This window comes from Corvus hawaiiensis, chromosome 4 (genome assembly GCF_020740725.1).
Source record: "Corvus hawaiiensis isolate bCorHaw1 chromosome 4, bCorHaw1.pri.cur, whole genome shotgun sequence".
In the NCBI taxonomy this organism is placed as follows: Eukaryota; Metazoa; Chordata; class Aves; order Passeriformes; family Corvidae; genus Corvus; species Corvus hawaiiensis.
The window spans coordinates 50,903,415-50,925,922 of record NC_063216.1 but is presented as its reverse complement, the minus strand read 5'-3'; positions in this window follow the sequence as shown (position 1 = coordinate 50,925,922).

The following is a 22,508-nucleotide window of genomic DNA, read 5'->3' as shown; positions in this document are numbered from 1 at the left end:
CATGTCCCGTAACTGGATCCCAGGGAGATGAGATCACCACCTCCCTGTCCACCTCCTCTGCTCAGGAAGCTGTAGAGAGCAAGGAGGTCACACCACCACCTCCTTTTCTCCAAACTAGACAAACCCAAAGCCCTACCCATGCCTCATAGTACATTCCTTCCAGCCCTTTCACCAGCTTTGTTGCTCTCCTTTGGACACATTTGAGTACCTTCACATTATTCTTGAATTGTGGAGTCCAGGACTGCACACAACACTCCAGGTGAGGCCTCACCAGTGCTGAATACAGTGGGATAATCACCTCTTTTGACCAGCTGGTGATGCTGTGCTTGATGCACCCCAGGAAGGGGTTTGTCTTCCTGACTGCCAGAGCACACTACTGACTTACATCAAGCCTGTTGCCAAACAGCATGCCCTAGATGCCTTTCTGCAGGGCTGCTTGCCAGCCACATCCTCTCCTTCAGCAGGATGCCACAGCACAGAGGTGTTCAGTTGTGAACATGGCAATGAAAGAGAGTTGAAATACGAAACTTTTTATGAACATGACCTAAGAGCTTTTAATGTATGGCAAACATGCAGAGGGGGGGAAAACCTTCTGTGAACCACTAAGGTCAGGGCATGAGGAGTAAGAAGAATGAGAAGGAGTAGAAGATACTGTGATGGTCTCTTTCCCTCATGGTGATGCTGAAGAATAAACATAGTGCAGTGTTTTGCAGATGGAAGATGGAAGAGGTAATTTCAGCACTTAAGCATAAAGTGATTTCTTGTATCCTCTACCACGTAGTTGGCATGCACAGCTTAGCACCAAAGCACCAGTTTGCAGGAGGTTGTATTTGTACAGAAGCAACAGTACTCACAGCCCCCTGCACAGACTCACATCCACAGGAGCTCTTCCCACACCACAGTGGGACCTACTCTAACTGCAGCAGTTTTTTGCTGGAAAATGTTAAGATATAAAATGTCAAAGATAAACAATACATATCACATAACCTATAAATACACTGCTTTATGCCCATTGGCAAAAGCACTGTCCAAGGCAAAATGAGCTTCTTTAACTAAACTCCAGTAAAATGTTACAGGGAGGTATGTAATTGTGTTTATTTATACTTATCTTGACGGGTGAGTCACCAAGGACACAATAATCCATGAAAGAGGAGAGGAGAAGCATCCCTCACAGCAGGAGGATATTCTCATTATCCCATTGATAGTGCAGAAGAGAGGTGGACAAAAAGTCCCCTCTGCTTGCAGAAGGAGACCAACGAAACTGACTGTACACTTTTTGTCACCTGTCATACACCTATGGGTTCACGGACCTGTGTGGGTCCAGTGGATTGGCATTCAACAGAGCAGCAGTCAGCATCCAGGCAGGGTGAGCTCAAATAGATTTGTGACTTTTGAGAATATAGTGATAAAAGCCAAAAAGTTTCCTTAGTCAGTTCCCCCCTGCCTCCTCTGCTTAACTCTTCATTCGTGACCTGGCCAATGTGGCAGAGTACACCCTCAGAAAGTTTGAAATTATACAAAACTGGAAAGAGTTGCTGACACACCAGGTGCTTGTGTTGCCACCCAGAGGGACCTGGACAGGTTAGAGAGATGCACCAACAGGCATCTCCTGAAGGTCGGCAAAGGGAAATGCCAAGCCCTGAGCCTGGGAAGGACTAATCCTATGCACCAGAGCTGGAGGCCAGCTGTCTAGGTAACAGCTTTGCTGAAAAGTTCCTGGGGTTCCTGGTGTTCATTAAGTTGAACATGAGCCAGAAATATGCCCTGTCCACATCAGTGGAGAGTGCTGTATCCAGTCCTGTGCTCCCCCACAGGACATACATGGATATGCTAGGCTGGGTCTAGTTAAGATCCATACACATGATTAAGGGACTGGAGCACCTGTCAACAAAGGACAGGTTGAGACAGCTTTGTCAATTCAGCCTGGGAAGAGAAGTCTCAGGAGGATCTAATCAATGTGTATAAATACTTGATGAGGGAAGAAAGACAAGGACAATGGAGTCAGAATGCTCTCAGCGGGGATCAGCAAAAGAATAAGAGGCAGTGACCAAAAACTGAAATACAGAGAAATCTCATTAAAGAAAAAAAAGCTTTTCTTTGATGTGCGTGGGCAAACATTGTCACACGTTGTCCAGAGAGGCTGGAGAGTCTCCAGCCTTGGAGATATTCAAAACCTGATTGAACATATGCATTCCTGATCAAACTACTCTCTCTCACTGACCCTGCTTTGAGAAGGGTGTTGGATGAGGAGATCTCCAGATGTGCATTCCAGCCTCAGTGATTCTGTGATTCTGTGGTCAACTAAATTACAAGCACAAAGCTTTTGAATGCAGGGAAGGACAATGACAGCTGATCAGTCATGTGGGCTGTATAAGTCATCAAGTGCTTGCTTCCTGACTGCAGCTCACACAGAGTTCTTGGCACATTTTTTTGTATAAAATCCAGCCCATTCCCTGCAAATGGTGAAATTTGGCAATATCCTAAAGGACACCAGCAGCACCATTCCAGAGGATGTGTTCTCACAAAGAAGCAAAGCCCATCAGCCCGCATCTACATGGCGGTGCCCAAACCCACAGCCCTGGGATTTCTGGAACAAAACAATGTATTTTCAATTGTTGAGGTTTTTCCCCACAGGCAACCAGCAACCAGGATATGAATGTAATGTTAACTTCTAATTGCATCATATTAGCAGTTAGACGTTGCATCTTACTAATGCTTGTTTTTCCAGGGTATAGTTGAGAAATAGAATCATATTAGCACTGTGAAAGCAAACACAGAGGTAGTATAAATTGTTAATGCAATCTCCTTTCAAGCAGCTTGTTTGAACAGTGCACTGGTGTATGAGAAAATGCCAGCCTTTTAGAGTCTTCCCAAATAGTGCAGTGCTTGCAGTCCGCTGCAGAATAAACATATACATTCTGTTTAAGGTAACAGATGTTCATTTGCTGTATGTTCCCATGAGCACCCAATCTTTTGCCTGCATTCTGCTACCATTTGTCTGAGACCCACCTGTGAGCCAGCACAGCAGTTTCTTAGACATGAGGTTTCCTCACTGATATGTCATGTACAAAAACGGTGGGGGTTGGTAGATGTATATCCTTGTAAGTCTTTCTCTGTTTTTCCTTCCTGTGAGTGGGACCATTAATTCTTCTGACTTGCATCATCAGACTGAAAATGGCAGTCTCCCTGCATAAATGCTGCAAAGCTGTTTGGATTCTTCAGACTCTGAAGATCAGCCTTTAAACCAACTAATTAAGTTTTCTGCTTGCTGCCATTGAAAGACTCAGTCAGATATAATTAAAACTGAGCAGCAGATGACGGCAGTGGCATTTGTCAGAATCATCCAGTGGTTCAAATACCACTTCTGACAGAAATGTCAGAGTGATAACACTCCCATCTTCCCCATGCATGCCACGAAAAGCAGGAAGAACTTTTATTATAAATGCCTTACTGATAACCTTTATGAATCCCAGAGCACCAAACGCAACACACAAAATTCCATTATCCCTAGAGAGGAAGCTCATTTCCAGTGAAGGACATCCTGCAGCTCATTGGGCTTCCTTGCCATGTCTGTGCCTATTGGGACACCCGTTCAGAAGTTTAAAGATGAAAAAAGCCCTCGTGCTGAAGTATGGGTGATTCTGGCCTTGCAGACAGCTAAGCTGGAAGAGATTCCTTAGAGAGTTAATGAGCAGAAACCAAATCAACATATTCCTCATCTGGAAAGGGCAAAGCCATAACACAGCTGTGTAAGCTATCCTTGAGCTGTACAGAAAGGTGAGAAGACAGAACCTTTTCTGCACAAAGTTTAAATGGAACTGTTATTTCTAAAGATCACAGAACAATAGAGTAAACAGCAGAGACAGCCAAGAACAAACGAATAGGGGAAAATTACTTTTAGAAACATTTTGAGATTACATTTGCTCCAGCTTCATACACAGGTTTTTCCTATTTTGTCTCCTCAGTTTTGCCAGCAGATTTATAACACGCACTTCCTGCCCCTCTCTTTCTTGCTTGAGAGTTTGGCTATTTTCTTCTTATTTCTTTTTTGTTTAGCTTTGTTTTAACTAAATGGAGAGCAAAAAGGAGAACATGTCAGAAAGGGAATCAGTGGCACTTTGAAGCAGCTGCAGCAGCAGCGGTGTCATTGTAGTCTCAAAGTCCCTTGGCTCTACTCTTGCCTGTAGCAATTACTTGTTTCCTGCATGCTGCCAGAAAGCCACGGTCACAACAGCAAGCCCAAGGGGAGGGGACATGCTGGTTGTGACTTTCTGGCAGTCCGCAGGGGAAGACCCTGGCAGTGGGTGGCTCAGCTTGGCCTCGAGGTGCTGAGCTGGGGCAGCAGGATGAGCAGGGAGCAGCACTGCTGCTTATGATTCATCTTGGCTGCAGAGGAGGAACAGCATCAGAGCAGAGGTGCCTATTGCAAATGCCTGAATCGGGATTTTGACTTACTGTGACTGAGATGCAAAGACATGACAAACCATTAAAAATAATAGTAATTGTATGCTTCTATTGAGCAATAATTAGACCATGGCCACAAAAGAAACCACCAGTCCTAATATATTTTTTGAAATGTTGTATTTGTAGAGGTGAACCTGATCACTTACTTTTCCACTTTACTACTCGGTCTTATCATGGGGAAAATCATTTCTCCTGGGCATAGTCAGACTTGAGGCCATGTTTTGCCCTAATTATCCTGAGAGATTTTCGTGCTGGAGTTGAGCAAATATTTCTATTATATTGCTTTTTTTGTGTGGCTGAGGAGGAGTATACAAGTACCCCTTCTACCTGCAGGGTTACTTATATTGCATTATTACCCTAGCTCTGCAGTAGTTTAGATTTGCAGATGATGGTGTTTGACCTGACCAAGAGCAGCTCTACTCTTTTGCTCTCAAACTCAGCAGACCACATCACACTGTATTGTGCACTGAATGTAAGGGCAACATCTTCTGTCTGAGCTCTTTCCTCTGTAGTAAGTAATCAAAGAACATTTACACTTTCCTTTCTTTTGACAAGTAGGCACCTTAATCAGCATGTTTTGGGGTGAGAATGACATCTGGACAGATTGTATTCTGGGATGTAAAGGTCTCAGGGATCACCCTTAGTATTTGTGGCAGAACTCCGTTGAAATTAACATATTACAACAGATTGCATCAGACTGAATTGCAAACTTTTCTGAAGTAGGGTGAGCAGAAAGGTCACATTCCTCATCAGCTCATCTATCAGGCTGCATGAGGGTATCCGGTTAAATTCTTCCAGGAAATAAAATCAGAATTTCCCATTTTAAGGTCCCACTGTGCTTCTGAATTTCCATTTACTTTGAACAAGAGCTAACTTCATTACATTGGTGTATTTTTTTGGTTTCAGAAAGGATCCTTTTTTAAATTATAACACGCCATTAGTAAAGGTCCTTTTGTAGTGACTGCAGTTAATACAGAGCTCTTTTCTGTCTTGCTCACCTCGGCAAAAGTGCATATTGTGCCCTTTGTATTCTGTCAACTGGAGAACCTGCAGAATGATCTTCTGCCGCCAAAATTGATTTAACACCTTTTTCTATTATGCAAATAAAAGGGGAAAAATAGGTTCCTGATTTCTTTCGACAGGCTAAAGCTGGCAGCTCAGGACTGCTTACTCAGGTCGCAGTGCATAATGGGAAATGCCTACACATGGGTGTCTGTCACACTGCACAATAGGAGAGCAGCCGAGCACTGCAGCCCATCCCCATTCAGAGCTGGGATAATGGCATTGCAGCTCAAGTGGAAGGATGAGCTTGCCCTGGCTTCATGCTTCAGCGTGCTATCAAAGTGACAGGCAATTTTCCATTGGTGGTTTGAAAGCCTTTTTATTTTATTAACCCTCTCTTCAAGTAACAAAACCAGAGTCTTTTCTTCTGCTAAACACTGTTGCAAAATCTCGTATTTCCCCATGACTTTGTTTGGACCCACACTTCCTTTGGGCAAGCCAGGTAGGTAGATGGGCCCTGCTTCCCTGTGCCCGCCTTCGCCTCCACATGCCTGTGCCAGTGAGCAGTGTCAGCAAGCTGAAAATGTCAGGCCACCGATTGGGAGATGCAGCCTGTTCTTGTGGAAGGAGAGGTGGCCAGCTTAAGTCATGCAGGAGATATGCACGAGCATCTGCCGTGCTTCATGGCACAGTGAACAATGCAAGGTTATCACCAAAAGCCAATGAATTCTTTTCAGAAGTTATCTTCTCCCTAGAACATGTCCCATAGAACTACAGCCCAATCCTAGATAAAATACTGCATTTTAATATTTTTTCCTTTTCATTTCAGCTCTATCCCTTTTTCCTTTTTTCCTTTTTTTTTCTTTTTTATAAAAGCATGCTGTCTTTCAATTAACATAGTAATGACCTATTGTCACCTGTTACCATGCTAATCCTGAGCTGGTGTGAAATTACTTTATAATAAACACTATGCAGTTCTGACTTTCAATTAATTTTTTCCCATGCTGTGCTAAATCAGATTAACAGTACCCCACCCTTTTGACCACAGACATAATTCCTTCCTTATAATGAAATAGAGGATTAATTTATATGAAGCATATCTATACGCATTTGCAAATAAATGTAAAGATAGACTTTGTACCATATTTGCACTGCTCGCAGTGTCAGGTTGAATACAGACACAGAGATTATTAATTTTTATGTTCACTGGGATGGCAAAGGATATTGCTGGTTTTTTACTGTTCTTATTTTCACTAAATGTCTACAAATAAGAACAGGTAAACAAATTGAGTACTAAGGGACTGGTACCTTACACAGGGAATTACACCTAATGCTGTACAGCATTATGTTGGTCTCAATGAAAGTAAATACTGCAAAATGAACCCAATCACCATTAATTTACTAAATTGCCTGTCATCCTTCTTGGGTGTATATAATGTGGCCAAATAGATGGTTGATAGCCTGTGTGAAGCCTTTCAAAACGTTTCAAAAAGTATAGAGAAACTGTATAAGCAAAATTTTTTAAAACATCTTCATCTTCAGTGCAGAAAAAGCTTCCAAAAACTTTTTTTAGTTTTGGTAACTTCCACAGTGCAGTAGACTGCTGTGCCATTTCATAATCAAAACTAATATAAACACAGAGTTGGCTCTTGATTTTTCTCTGCACAATCATTTTCTCTCTATAGCTTAATTTTGAAGTCCAAAAGTGCAGAATTATTGTAGGTATGAAAAGTATCCCTTGGAAAAGTAACAAAGATGAAAATGGGGTATTTCTACAAGTGTCTGAATGCCTAGACTTCTCTGTGCTCATTGCTCATTTGATTCAATTCAGCGTGCCTAACTGGTCCAAAATCTGAAGGTTTTCATCCAAATTTATCTCCTTGAGAATCATATTGGCAAAATGTCAGGCCAAACCCCAACTCAACCCGTTGCTTTTTTTTTTTCACTAGCTGCATTGGACTAGACAGTTCAGAGCTAGGCTGGAGCATTCTGCACCCAGCTGGACCACTGTACAGACCCACTGGGTCCTTGCATCCAACATCAGGAGCAGCATCAGGACTATGCCAGAGGTTCAGATTTACTGTTCATTCACAATTCCTCATTTTTGGAGCAGCCTGTCAACCACCTTTTGCTGATCCTGCAGCTAATCCAGGGGAAAAGTCAGGGACACCCTTTGTGTTAGTAAGGGTGAATGTGCTATCCAGTGGTGTAGCTTTGAGAGAGTGAACAATTGACTTCAGGCAGACAAGACCAGGACTAGCTGAGATTAAATACAGTTTTCTTATGTGTTTCCTATTGATTCTTTGAAACAGTACCACTGCTGTAGACAAGGTAAAAGTCATTACATATTCAGTGTTTATTGGCTTAATAATGAAATTTCAATGCACCTGTTCTACTGCTTTTCTCAAACTATTTGTGAAGTCCAAGTGTACAATAATAAAGCAGAAAACCATATGCATACCCGGAAGGATAAGAAACAGCAAAATGACCTACAGGATGCAAGAGCTGGGTATTCTTGTCACTGTGGTGCAGATTGTATCAATAAAGTGAATATACTGGCATTAGCATTTGGAGTAATACATTGCAGGAACAACAAAGCGAGCTAAATCTAGTTAGATCAGGTCAAACAAGCACAATCTCCACACGGGGATTAAGGAGGTCGGAAGAGACATCAAATCATTTTTTCATTTTTCTTAGGACTTTCTATTGCACATCAGTAATGAAAGGTCTTATCTCTGTCTTTTACTATGTAGTTTTTAACTATACGTATGATCTGACTTGGACTGATTCCAGCTTTGTTATTGAAAATCTGCTTTCAAATGCAAACATAAAAATACCAATATAATAGCCATTACTCTGTTTACAGTGGCAGTACTAAATGAATGAGTCATTTTTACTTTATTATTCCAAAATGTTTTACAAAATATCCATAAAACTTCACCATTACCACCACTTCTACCCAAATGCAACTACCGCATCACCACATGTGTGAATTGGTTACAAGCCTTAGCCACATTAATATAATCTCTCTCACACACACATTTCTTTCAACTATCTTCTTTGCTTTGAAGAAAGAAAAGAGAGATCACATAAAATTCTCCTGTCATTATAGCAGAGAGAGGAGAAATGCCTTCAGTTATGGTATTCCAGTCAGCAAAGTTCACACCAGTTTCCCAGATGTTAAAGTATTGACAGCTCCTGTCTATTCATGCACTGCAAATCAGCATGTCCAAAAAATAAACTGGGATATAACAGTAGTCCTCTCACCCAGTAAAGCAGGACACCAGCTCTCTTCTCTCACTGTATTGCCTATCTGCTTTAGTAGACACAGGACATTAATGAAAGTGTCAGGGGGAAGTAAAAGCAATAGACTGCATTTCGGTTTGAAGGGGTTGGTAAGCGCTGATGATCTTTCTTCCTATGCCTGCTTACTTTCTATGTCTTTGATCATATGATGTGATGGAGACTGGTGATGCTGAGCTGCAGTGCTCAGCACCAGGCAGAAGCACAATGATGGGCAGAGAGTTCTACCACTCCATGTTCATCTACCACAAGGTGTGGGGATGTTGCTGAACACATACATGGGACCTTTTCACCAAACAGGAGTGTCATTAAGTCACCTTCTCCAACAGAGGCTACTTCAGATTTGTATTTGCTGTGAGATTTATATTTGTTGCAATTCCCACACCTGCCTGACTCTGCTGTGCTCCTTTTGGAAACAAGCTCCAATGCACATAACAGAGGATCTGTCTTCCAGCCATGCAGCACTGAGAGGAGCAGTAATAAAGCCCAGCTGCTGTACACAGAGGAGAAAAGAGATGGTAGGGGGAACAAATCCTGGGATGGAGTAAAAGACGTTAAAATTACAGAGACATAGGTAATTTAGCTTGAGTGTTGGGGGGAAAAAGAGAAAAAATGTATTTTCAGAGAGAATGGGGTCATGAGTTTTATTGATGATGGGTAAAGACAAGTCTCTGAGTTTCAAATGTCATGCAGTACTGCTCCAGGCAATAAGTTAATGTGAAGCATCACTGCAGCTCATACAAAAATATCCAAAAGTAACATGAAAATATTCTTCAGACAGTAGGACAGAAGAAAGCATCTTCTTGAACAGTCCACAACTGCATTTTGCAAAATCCATGAAGAAGGAGAAAAATCCCATTGAACAGTCTTCTGGTGGGCGTTGTACTGTTGGAATAAATCAATTTTTCACTGGGAATATGCAAGTGAAGCAAAAACTGGCTGAGTACCAGATCATTTCCCAGGTATCCACACATAAGTACATTTCTCATTAATGACATATAGTGAATATAAAAACATCCTCCCAAACCAGGAGTTGCTGTCAGATGATGTGCCTCAACAACGGGAGAAGCAGTTCATTACAAGCTGTAGAAAATGAATGTGTTTTCTTCTCTCCAGCTCAAAACCCAGGACAGATATAATTCAACTGGTAATTTTTGTGCTCAGGACATTTGAATATAAAAGTAGCTATTCCACTGACACTGTCGATGAAGAAGAGAGCAAGGGAGTTCAAGAAGTAAGTCATTAACAAGAAAGTAATGATAATAGAATTGGTTTCTGCAACAACAGATGGAAGCACAGGTATAACTGGATCCAAAGCTTCGATGCTTATAATCATCCTCAAGCACTCTGTGGAAACGTGAATGACTTTAAACATTATGGGAGCAGTAGTAAAAACAAAAAGAAAACCCAACTCCATTAACTCCATTTGAGTCAGAGGCCTTTGTGTTTCAAAGGCTGCTTGATTAAACTGCGGCCGCTTATAATGATCTGATTTTACACACTGAGATGAATGAGCAAAGATATGGTTTTGCTGCAGCTTTTCCTCTGCTTAAGGTCAGAAGTCTTCCAATCAGGAAATTAAAACTCATGATCCTTCTGAAAAAAAGAGTATACTCTTCATTTCTCATTTCTGAGTGACTTGGTTACAAGGCAAATGAACATAAAAGTTGTTGGAAAATGGGACAATATTACTGACATGCTTCATGCAGTGAGTAGATTCAAAGCTGACTGAATGAAGAGCTCAGAAAGCAAATATTACAGTGCTTCATGACTATGTGAGGAATCTCAGAGGACTGTGAAGGCAAAAGTAAATGGAAATGCCAAGAGGAATCATGAGTGTTTTATACATCCTGGCAGGACAGCTCTGTCTCTGGCTGCCCTTGAGGGTGGCCATTGTGTGTGTGGCAGTGCAAGGCCAGAAGGACTGGAAAAGAAAGCAGAAAACACATCCAATTCTACAGACCAGGGCTTGTGCTTTTGTAACGCCAGACCTGCACTGTTTCATGCAGAACTCAGATGGCAGGAGATGGCTCTGGTCTGCAAGTCTTTGTCTCAGAAATCTAACTCCAGTCTACAAGACAGAATCAGCATTTAAGGGGAGCAGGCTTTGGCAAAAAGCTGCCTCAGTTTTTTCCCTGTGGTGTGCTAAGTATCATCCAGTGTCCTGGCCACCACAAACACTCCTGGCCTGTCCCTGTGCTTCAGAGAGCTGCCTTGGCTTTTATTCTCTGCACATGTCAGTGTTGATATACCTAAGACTATCCCCAGGTGAGCCTGACCTGGAAATAAGGAGCTTCCCTGGAGAACTCCCACCTTCAGTGGAGCATTCACAAGGTGGGAGTTCTCCAGAAGTTCTGCTACACAGTGTTTTGCCAAGGTCTGTGATCTCAGCTAGGGTCTCTGAGTAGTTGTAATAATTAATTGCACCTCCAGAAACAAGGGAAGATTTTTCAGGACCGGATCAGAAAGAGGATTCTCTCCTTGCCCTTCAGGTAATCAACTAAGGTGGCTCATGGTGCAATGCTATCCTGTGACATATCAGCAGGTTTTGAGCTTCTATCCCATGAAAAGTTCAAATGCTTGGATTTAGGTTCAATAGGGAATCGGGGTGGGAGGTTAGGAGTTATGTGTCCCAGGTACAGTGTGGGTTAGAGAATAGACCTCTGTAACTCAGTGGCATCTTGGGGGCTTTTTTGCTGTACCCTCCCAGTGACACTGGTGCAGGACAAAAAGGCTCTGGGAGGTCAGTTTGCCTGAGGTGCCGCTTTGCTACAAACAAATCTTTATGACAAGATAATCTGCTGCAGATGAAGACACAGCAACGAGCCCTTTCTGCTCCAGCAGTATCTTCTGCATTGATTTATTGACTCCTGCTTTGTTCTCCTGCACTGGAGAGCTGCCTTCTACACAAATATCTTTCCCTGAGAAAACCTCTTGGGGGATAACTCAGCATTTTTCAACCAAGTTGAGGTTACCTGTTTTACATTGCTGTCTTTCTCCTGTAAATACCTTTTCAGCTGCTCTTCTTTCCATTCTCTTACTTCCAGGAATGACGAGTTCTTACAACATGGATGCTCTGTATAGAAATAATATTTGGAGCAGTTTGCAGAAGACATCTAAAATAGATTTGAATTTTAGAAGTTTGAAATTTTTTATAGGAATTAAGCGTGCATTTTAAAAGAACATTTCCTTTCTTTGATGCTTTCATGTGCCATATCACACACAGTGGTTCAGGTAGAAAAGCTATATTGGTCCACTTCTAGAACCCACAAATAGAGAAGAAAAGTTGGATCAGTTCTTTTATGTGTGCTGTTGAAAACTACACAGCTACTGTAACAAAAAATAACCTTACAGGCAAACTAACCAGTCTTAGTTCAATGGAAGCATTTACATCTGCTAACGTGTCATTTAATATGCTGAGTAATACAATTCTGCATTCCTAATTGAAGGAAACTTCACACATGCTATATCAAATGTCTCATTGGCTGCATTTCAAATGTCTCCCCAAGTCTAATTATGCTCCTGCACCAGGGGAAAAAAAGAAAAATAAGAAAATGAGTTAGAACTAGCTCCTGTTAAGTTGTCTGAAGTGAAATAACCACAACCATAGACATGATCTGAAAACCCAGAATGTGAAAGAAATATTGCTGCTGAGTTCAGTGGGCCTTGGCTCCAATCTTGTGTTAACACTGCTGTGACCATACCTGTGCTCCACCAGGTGGAGGGAGCCCAAAGTATCTTGGAATGCACAGGCCTAAGGCCATAAAGAGCTGATATTCCCTTCATAGATGTCTCTGGCCTCATGACAAATGAGCACAGCTTTTGCACAAGCAGGGAGAAGAAACATAAACAACATGCTTACAAAATGCATTAGGACTGTTTTGATGAGAAACTCAAGTAACTGAGCTGTTTGTGGCTGTGAGCAAGATGATTAGATACTGTCAGTTTTAGTGAGATTTTTTCCTTATGGTTTTTCTAGCATACGGCATTCTCAGTGAAACAGCTCTCAAGCAATAGGATTTTCAAAAGGCTTATGCTAAATACAGTGTGATGTATTTTGAATTTGAAAAAGGTTGCATCACTTTATAGATATTTACCTCTGGTGCACTGGGATGTTCCAGTTGCCAGTAAAAAGTGGGTAGGAATCCTTTGTTCCCTTCAGATGTATTGCCTTGCTGCTAGCACCTTACAAGTCTCTATCATACTGGACATCAAAATAGGTGCTAGGATGGTGTGCGTATCAACAAAACAGAGTTCAGTTTACCTATATTATGAAGCATACAAACAAGTAGGCAAATATTGTGGAGACACTTATTTCTCAAAAAGAGAAGCCCATGCCCAAGCTAACCTTAATTTCTTATAGTACACTCCCTTGCAGGAGTCGTAACATGAAATCAGAAATTCCTGCCCTTGTGGGCAGTTGTACTGGAATAGAGAACCTACACAATGGGTTCTGCATTCTTCAATCCCTCCTCTTCTTTCAACCTTCAGTGGCAGAATGTTTGTCAGATGTAGGAGATGTACATCATACTTAATTCAAAAAATAATTATTTTAAAGCAGTTATTTTCCTAAACAATGGTCTCCTTTCTGAATCCCAGCTTCTATATACTGTGAAAACAAATGCATTGTGGCAGCAAAAATATGAAACTGTTCACAGGCTGGTTTGATACATTCCTGGAAAAAAGAAGAACCTACTGTCTTCTACTGAAGAATGATTCTCACTGTCTGTAAACAAGAAGCCGTACCAAAGAAGGGATGAAAATTAATGTGGTTACCTCAGAGAGGGAAGCTGTAACCTTCACAGAGACTTTCTTTCCAGCTGTGTTCAAAGGCACTGTAATGACTTCAGAGAGCTGCAGTGACTCATTTTAGTTGATGACTACATAACTATTCATTTACACTTAATGAGTTTATTCCATCAAGTATAGGACAAATTCTAAACAAATAATGCCACTGAATCATACACATCAATAAATTTGAGCACTAAACTGATTCTGGGCAACAAAGGTAATGATAGAGAGAGCAGAAGAAAAGCTGCTTCCAATTAATGAAAATGCCCTCTGTATTTTCTAATAGCTCAAACATTAATTTGAAAATGGCTTTCTCTGCAATAATTTACAGACAACCACTTCATAATGGGGAAACAATTCAAATTTATGTGCACTCAAATGGTGATGATCTGATTAACTTATTAAATTCTTGTTGATTCTACAGTCCAGATGAAGTGTAGCATTCTTCATGGGTTTCATACCTTGCAGTTTTAAGTTCTCACATTATCAGACTTCAGGCTTCAGTTGCTACTGGAGGTCTTTTCTCTGGGACATTTTCTGGTGTAGAGTGGACAGAACCAAGATCCCAGGGATTGATTTAATTTGCCTCTTTCCATTAATTCCAAAGATATATTCTCTTCCACACTGGAGGAGCACTTGATTAAATTTAGCACTAGAATTCACATAGTCCTCAGCTGCTGTGGAGTATAATTGAAACGGTGTGAAATACTAGATACACACAATTCAAGTTAAAGCTGATTCAGTCAGGGGATATCCATGCTGGATTTAAGTTCAAGAAGCTTAGCTTGAACCATGTCAAGCTTAATGTCCTTCAAAGGAAGCGAGTTAGCTTTTGAAGGAAGAGAAGATAAAAATTATCCATGGGAAAAGACAAAAGAACACAGTCAAATCAGTCTGCCAAATCTAGTGCCCAGTGGCTTTAAACAATGGTCAGTAATACCAATTTATCTGTAATGTATTTGCCAGCTAGAGCTACCCCAGCTTTAATCACTGTCCCCTTGGATTTTTTGTACACCCTAGATAATTCCAAGGACAGTACAAAGTTGTTCAGACTCTCAGATATTGTGTAGAAAAGACTACTGAGATACCACACACTAGCACAAATTACTGTAAATGTAAATGTAGCTATCTCCAGCATCCCTTTCACAATAAAAGAGAGGCTTCCTGTGGCTATGCAGTGTGGCACATTAAAAAGTCCAGCCTACTGGTATTGAGTAAACGTGATCCCTAAAACAACCAGCACTTCATTTACCACTCTGCTTCATGGCTAACCTTGACTCTTATTCCGTGTCCTGTTTTGACCTTGGGCCATTCCAGCCTTGCAGGATGTTATCTGTGTAGTCAGACAGAAGATGGACTTGAAGCATTATTGTATTTTAGGTGTCATGGCTCTCTCATGCACACCTCCTAAAGCTGTAATTGCTGGCTAATAGGGTGTTTGCCCATATTCAAGAAAGAGAGAATTGTTTAAAAAACAGCCAAATATTACAGCCTATTTTGGTCAAAACTTAAACCTCTTCCTCCAAAACTGCCCTGAGTCTTGTCCAGTGTATGCAAATTCTGAATAAGCCTAGTTTGTTTACTGAATTAGAACAGACATTTTTCCTATTCACTGAACATTTATCTTGCTTTTTATCAGTACAAAATTCCAGGTTTGTCCATTTACTTTATTCACCCGGTAACATTATCAACCCCAGTATTTAAGTATATAGTCTCACTTGTTACTTCCAATCATTCTTACACTGACTCTGGGACTCCTTCCCACCCACCCAAAAGAACACCCTCTTCTTTTGTAGACCAGGATCTGAAGTCTGGATCAGTCCTTCCTTAAAATTCAGTAGTAGCTTAGAAAGTTTGAGTCTTTATCTGAGTACAGTTTAAATAAAAAGAAATTACCTGCAGAAATCCAGTTTAACTGACAAGAGTCTCTAGCTGTGTTCACTAGGGTTCCTCTGCACCAGGCCACCCTGAAGAGGTGAGGTGAACTAAATATGTAAAGTTTGCATTCTTACATTGAGTGCCTTCTAGAAGTTATCCACAGCCAGTAAAGGACATTTATTTCCACGTGAAAGCACCACAAGTGGTTAAATGTTCTGTAGCTTACTCACGTTGTCTTCCCATCTTTCCTTGTTTCACTTCAACTTCCCTGACCATTTCCCTCATGTCTGTTAGTCCACGTGTTCTTTAAAAAGCTGTGGTGTTGTGGCTGAGGCAAAAGACAATTTTGGCTTTCTTTATTAGAACTCTTGCCATAGCAAAGTGAAATTCCTCCCTGATATAGATGTTTACTCTATGTTTCAGGCAGGAAGATTCTTCTAACTTTACCACATGAAGCACAGCTAGAAGAAGCACCAAATAAATGAAGTAAACCCAAGTCAGATTCCATGAGTACAGGCTCATTCTCTGATGTCTTACAAAACCTACATACAGGAAAGACCATGATCCTAGTGCTAAAAATGTCACTACCATTAACATTATTGCTGTCAGCCTGGGCTGGGGTTAATCATGGCTCAGCTTTTTAGTCTAGTGCTCAGTGATACTGTATTGTCAGGATGATGCTCCATTTTATCTCTATTTTCTGGCACGAAAGAAAGACAGACACCTTTCTTCACAGCTGCATGCATGCTCCTCTGTATTCCCTGCAGTGCTAGGAACTCTTGCTGAAAGGTAATCCAGCAAAATTTTGTTCTAGTCACTAAGATATGTTCATTATTTGCACATGTAGAATTTCAAAAAATCCAGCTATTTGAGATGGGAAGGATTTCTTTGGTCAAATGAGTCTGCTTCTTGGCTCACATCTTGTAATACAGGTTGCAGCCCAAAGCCCATTTTTATGACCACATTATAGTGTTAAAAAAGATCCCATGGCCTCTTGAAAATACAGTATCTCTGACAGCATTGCTGTCACAGTCTTAACTAAAGCAGTGTAAGTGTATAAATAGAAGGAACAAGGTGAAGGCCTTCAGGGCATTCCCCTAAAATAGTAACAGGTAATAGGTATTTAAAGTGAATATTCCCCTAATAAGAACCTACATAGCCAAAACTAGCTGTCATTCCAACAGGTGACAAAAGGGCAGTATCCTCTTATCAGCTGACTGAAATTATCACACAGGAAAAAAAAAAGCCCATTTTTCTTCTTTAATTCAGGTTGCAAGCATATTATCTTGTTTTCCCAGAAATGTTTTCCCAGAAAACTTTCTACAAAGAGACCTCTGTTCACTCCTTCTTTGGCAGTGCCTGGTGAGTTTTAAGTCAGTTTTGGCAGTCAGCACTGGGGTCTCGCTGAACACAACACAGCAGGCAGAGGGCCAGTGGTGAGCCCAGGACAGAGGTCACTGGCAAATAAAGTCATATAACACTTATGCATTGCTAAATGCAGGTCACTAATCTTACTTATCCTATTAATTTTAATGGTCTGATCACATCATGATGAGGTAGATTGCTAAACTCCCATTATCCATTAATGCCGAGGTGTGAGGACCTGCCCCTTGCAGGACGGAGAGTGCCACTTTTACGTAGTCCAAGCATCACTGGGAGCTGCTAAGGTTGTGTGTGCAGGCTATAAATTAACTGTTGCAGCAGCCTGAATCACTTATGTAGCACTTCAGGAGCCATATGTCAGTGTATATCAAAATAGCAATATATCAACAACTGAGGTGCAGGACATGAGATAAAAGGAAAATGGAATAATTAAAAAAAAATGATTGGGCAACTATAAGTTGCTGATGAGCAGCTTCAGAAGTCATTGTTCATATGCCATCATCTGCTAAAATCCATTCTGGTAAGCCTGTAGGCAAAGAGAGGGAGAGGGAATGATGGACCTGGGTACAGCACGGAGACCCCTCAGCTCCAGCAGCTTGAGCTGGCCCTTGGTTTGGCCTCATGCCATATCACTGAGAGGTAATTAGTTCAGGGTCATTTGAAATGTGCTCATTTGACCAAATGCAGCACATACCTCGTCAAAATGAGAGGGATTTACATCAGTCTTACCATTTGTATTGAGGTTGACGCTAGCTGTAATGGGAGCTATATATTTATAGCCGCCCCCAGAAAGATTTGCTCTGTCATGTACTGCCTGATAAACAACAGAATGAGATTTTGATACCACATGAAAGAAAAAAAGGGGGAAAGGAGATGAGGAATGTCATTTGATGGACACTGACAGGCATTTATTCACCATGACCTAATTCACTTCTCGTTTCTGGAGCCCAGGGCAATGAATAACATATTAAGTGATATTAATGTGAAATATGGTTTCTGCTCCAACAGCAATATTAGGAAAGAAACTGCCATTATATGTAAAAAACATACACAACTCTTCATTTTTTTTCCAGAATCTTTTCCTCAGCTGCAGACTATGGCAATATGGCTAATTACATTAATTCTGATATTATTACCGACTCCAAAGCCCAGGACGTTTCTAGTTACTTCACCAAACAAACCTATTCTAATTCCACTTCCTTCTGTTCCTAAGTACCTTCCAACCCCTTTTTAATGTATGAATGAAGCAGGAAGGCAGCTTACATTTTTATGTCTCTCAGCACTTTTAAAGATATTAACCAAAGCTGTTTATCCCCTCTCTACATAGAAAAGCAGAAGCTTGGAAAAAACTCTTTATTTTCTAAAATCCTGGAAACAGGCGTGCATGTTCACAGGTGTATTTGATGTAATATTTTATATCAACATGCTCATTTCTTTCATGGGGAAAGCAGTAAGCAGATGAAACTGGGAAGCACTAGTAAGAAAAAGCAAAAAAAACCCACATGAAATATGATATAAAATTGCAGCAATAGTATTTATGTTCTTTTACATACATTCCCATGAAGTATAAATCAGGATAATGCTGAGATTATACTCCTTCCCCTCTTTAGAGGAAGAAGAAATGCAAATACTCTAGACATTAAATTCATTTCTTGCCCCTCTTGGAAACATATGTATCACTCAGAGGATTTTTTTATTATGTGATTGACTTGTACCTGAAAATAAAAATACCTGTACCTGAAAATAAGGGAAAATTTGTGCATTAACAAAGGAAAACCTCAAAATTAAGGAACCAAATAAATAAATAAATCCTAACAGTTTAATGCCTGTTAAACACGGAGACAATGTTCACTGCCGTTTTTCTAAGTGTGAGATAAGTACCTGCAGTGTAAAAAGGTTTCAAAACATCAGTATTTTAAAGAAAATCTTACTAAGTTTCCTAATGAATTTCTGATTTCTTTTAAATAGGCTTTGACCAGCTCTGAGTTAAACCTGACTGTATTTTGTATCAGCCCCACTTAACAGGTGCCAGTGTCAGCTTGCTTCAGATAAAGGTTGTCTGAATGGATCTCCCCTTGCTGTAAGGTTTTAGGACAGGAGCCTGCTTGCCCCCGGGTCCCTGTATTCTCCGTGGAGAGAAAGGAGCCTCTCCCAGGAGTGAATGGGGTCCTATACATTGACAGGACAGCCTGTGCTGGTATCCTCACCCCTCATGGCACAGCTGGGCTGGTTCTCCACAGGCAGCTGAGGAGAAACATGGGTGGATGAGTATGTCCTGGCTTTCTGTGGAGGAAAACTCGAATGCATGGTGAGGAAGAAAGCTAACCACACTCACAGGGATTTTGTGTGAATTGTGGGCTGTACCACACACCTCAGCTGTATTGCCATGTAGATCCAGGTACCTAAGACTGGTTTTAGCCCCAGATCCAGACTTGACCCATCTACACACCCTCACCAGCAGCTCTATTTGCAAAGCATGTCCCTGATTGTCACCATAAAGTCCTCAGGACACGGAGCTGGAAGCTCCTTGCATTGACACCTGTGCAGAAGATGGGTCCCATGGCTGTTCAGGCAAAAAGCAGTGGCATGGCATTTGTCCTTTGCAGAGTGGCTGGCTAGCTGAGTAGAAAGACAAACTCAAACATCACCTCAGGCATAAAAACATTGCATACAGCTGTGATGGGGATCCAACCCAGGCTACAAAATTGTGCTCAGTATTATGAGATAAGGGGTAAAACAACCAAAATGCTCAACACCCCATAAGAAAGAGGAAACAAAATTATTTACTTTTGAGGGTTGAAAAGTAAACATGCTAATAGCAAACCAATTTAGAAAAGCAATTTTTACAGAGACAGAAAATATTGAGAATCTTTGCAAATAATTAAGCAGTGTAATTGTAGATTATCTTTACTTAATAAAGAGAAAGGTTAGGCATCTCCAGAGCTTTAGAAGACTGTTCTGTTATTATGTCACAATTGATAGGAATTTGATTGTTCCACTTGAGGATTATTTGCCTCTTATCCTCATGATTATATCCTTTTGACTCACAAATCAAAACTAGTTATCAGCAAAAGTTATTAATTTCTCTTAAAGAGAGAGTTTCTTTTGAGATTTTTGTGTTGAGACACTAGTCTTGAATACCTTTCTTCTGTAATTTATAGAGAATGGCTGATTTCCATTGCAATTTTACCCAGTTTGTGTATTCTTTACCACAGGCTAATGGTTTCATCCATCTCAGAGGAGCATAAAAGCTCTTAAATTTAAAAATTAAAAGTCCTTTCCTTTCTCTGGAAAGGTAACTTGGTTGTAAGAATACAAGAGGTCTCTGTTTAGCAAAATGTTGTAAATGAGATAGATGTCCCTAGATAGCTGTAAAAATTTTGAGCTTGATGTTCCAATCCAGAATCACCTGCAATCCACATGCCACCAGAGCCTCAGGCATTGATGTTCATCATTCCTATTTCAATGGTCACAAAGGGATCAAGACATCAGCTGTATTGGATTGAAGCATATATGTGCATACATGTAGAATGTACACTGTATTTTTTTATTTGCATTTTCTTTTAACATGAGAATCATTACATTCCAGACTTAAATGGTGAACACAAGACTGCTATAACCACACAGAAAGCAACCACCTCTATGCTTGCTTGAGAATAGGATTACCTTTGCTTTTGTGCTCTTCATTTTCCCCCACTACTATTGTGCTTTTTAGCATAATACTAGCCTAAAACGATCCTGTGCTTGCCAACTGGTGGCCAGCCATGAAAGCCAATTTAAGCAGTTAGCAAATCCCGCATCTGGTCTCTGGACTTCCAATGTATGTCCTGCGCATTAGCACAGCTGAGCTTCCAGCTGAGACCCTCAGTGCATTTCCACCAGGTGAGCCAAAATACTAAGCCAGGAGGTGCTTTACTAAACCTGTCGCAGCTGGAAGTTGGTCTCTGCAATATTTTTCAGTGTTATTAAGTTAGTTCATTCCATTCACAGATTCAGATGCTATTTTAGAACAGTTTTACTCTTTTCCCCAGGCAACCTGTTTTTTTATTACAAGCTATTTCTATATGAATCTTGTTCTGCAGATTTCTTGGAAGAAATAAAAATGGTCTCTGAGCTTAAGGTGTGCTCAGTGCCTGCTGTTCACTGATTTATCATGTGAATTTGGCATGATGCCTTTTTTTCTTTTGCTCAACTCTTATGTTGCTCCCTGAAAGCATTGTTAAAAAGACCAATGTCCAGGGAACATAGTACCTGTGATTTTTATGGAATACATTGCATGGTTAAAGATTTTTGAAGTATACTCTTTTTTTCAGAAATGATCTTAATATTGGCTCTCAAGTATTTTCCCTGACTGAAGAGAAGTGGTAATAATATCCATCATGAACTTATCTGAAATGTCTCTTTGGGTCACACAACCATATCCAGTCTCATCTCTTTTTATTTTCAATGCAGTCTATGGCTTGATGCTTATGTAGACCTAATTCCTCCCACCTTTGGACACATAAAAGTAGCTTCAGAGTCTAACTGAAAAGCACTGTCAATAGGAAGGAATAAGCACCTTCATTTAAGTTTGGGCTTTCTTTGTTAGCACCTGTCAAAAGTTTTTTAAGCCACTGCCTGTTTTGAGCCAAGTGAAGGGACAGCTACACGTCAGAGAGATCTCAAGTGATGATTGTATGGAGGAAAGGAGCTTATTAAGACAATTACCAAGGGTAAACAGAGGGAGTTCAGCCCTGATGGTTATATTTGGTTTGCCTAGCAGCCAACAGGCTGCCAGCTGTTCATGCATATGGTCAATCACATCCTGGCCAGGGGTGCAGCCTCTGCCTGACCAGCAAGTAAAACACGTTTGGTAGAAGACATGGGAGATGACAACCTCTGTGTGTAGGTGCAAGACACGTAGATTCAATGTTAAAGGTACTTGAGCAGGTAAATGGGGCATGTCTCAGAGTTGGTCGCACTGGGGAATATATTGGGGTCACTGAAGAAAGCTATTGCATGGTTAATCCCACTTAAAAATAAGAAAAGTTGTTTTACTATGAGGGTGAGTACAGGTTGGCCAGAGAGACTGTGGAGTCTCCGTCCCGGGAGGTATTCAAACACTAACTGGCCTGAGCCACCTCTTCTACTTGACTTTCCTTGGGTGAGGTGGGTCAGACTGGAGACATCCAGAAGTCCTTCCAATCTCTGCAGTTCTGTGACTTGGTGAAGCATAAGGCACATGGGAGTGAGGACAACCTATTAAGTGGGGATGCCAGAAATGTGGAACGTGCTGAAGGGTGTCACTGAAGGGCATAAGGAACATGGAATGTGGATAGGGAAATGAGGCTGTTGTCAGGGGGTTGTTAGGGCACTGTGGGGCTGTAAGGATGATAAGAGTCCCCATAAGACCATGGGGTTAGCATGGATGGAACTTGAAGTACTGAAAAGGGTAGGTAACAGATGTTGGAGGTGGGCTTCACGAGGAGATGGATTTATTACCAGAGAAGATGAGGAATATAGAGGATCTCTAGGAACCGTGTCTTGATTATTTTCATGGTCCTGAGAGGCTTGCTATGTTTCAGCATGTTTTCAGTTCTTCAAATGTTTTCTGCTCCTTTATGCAGAATCTTTGCTGCTGGTTTGCATTTTTTCCCAGTTGTCATTATTGGGGTTTGGGGGCTTTTTCCTCCTAAATTTTTCTTTTA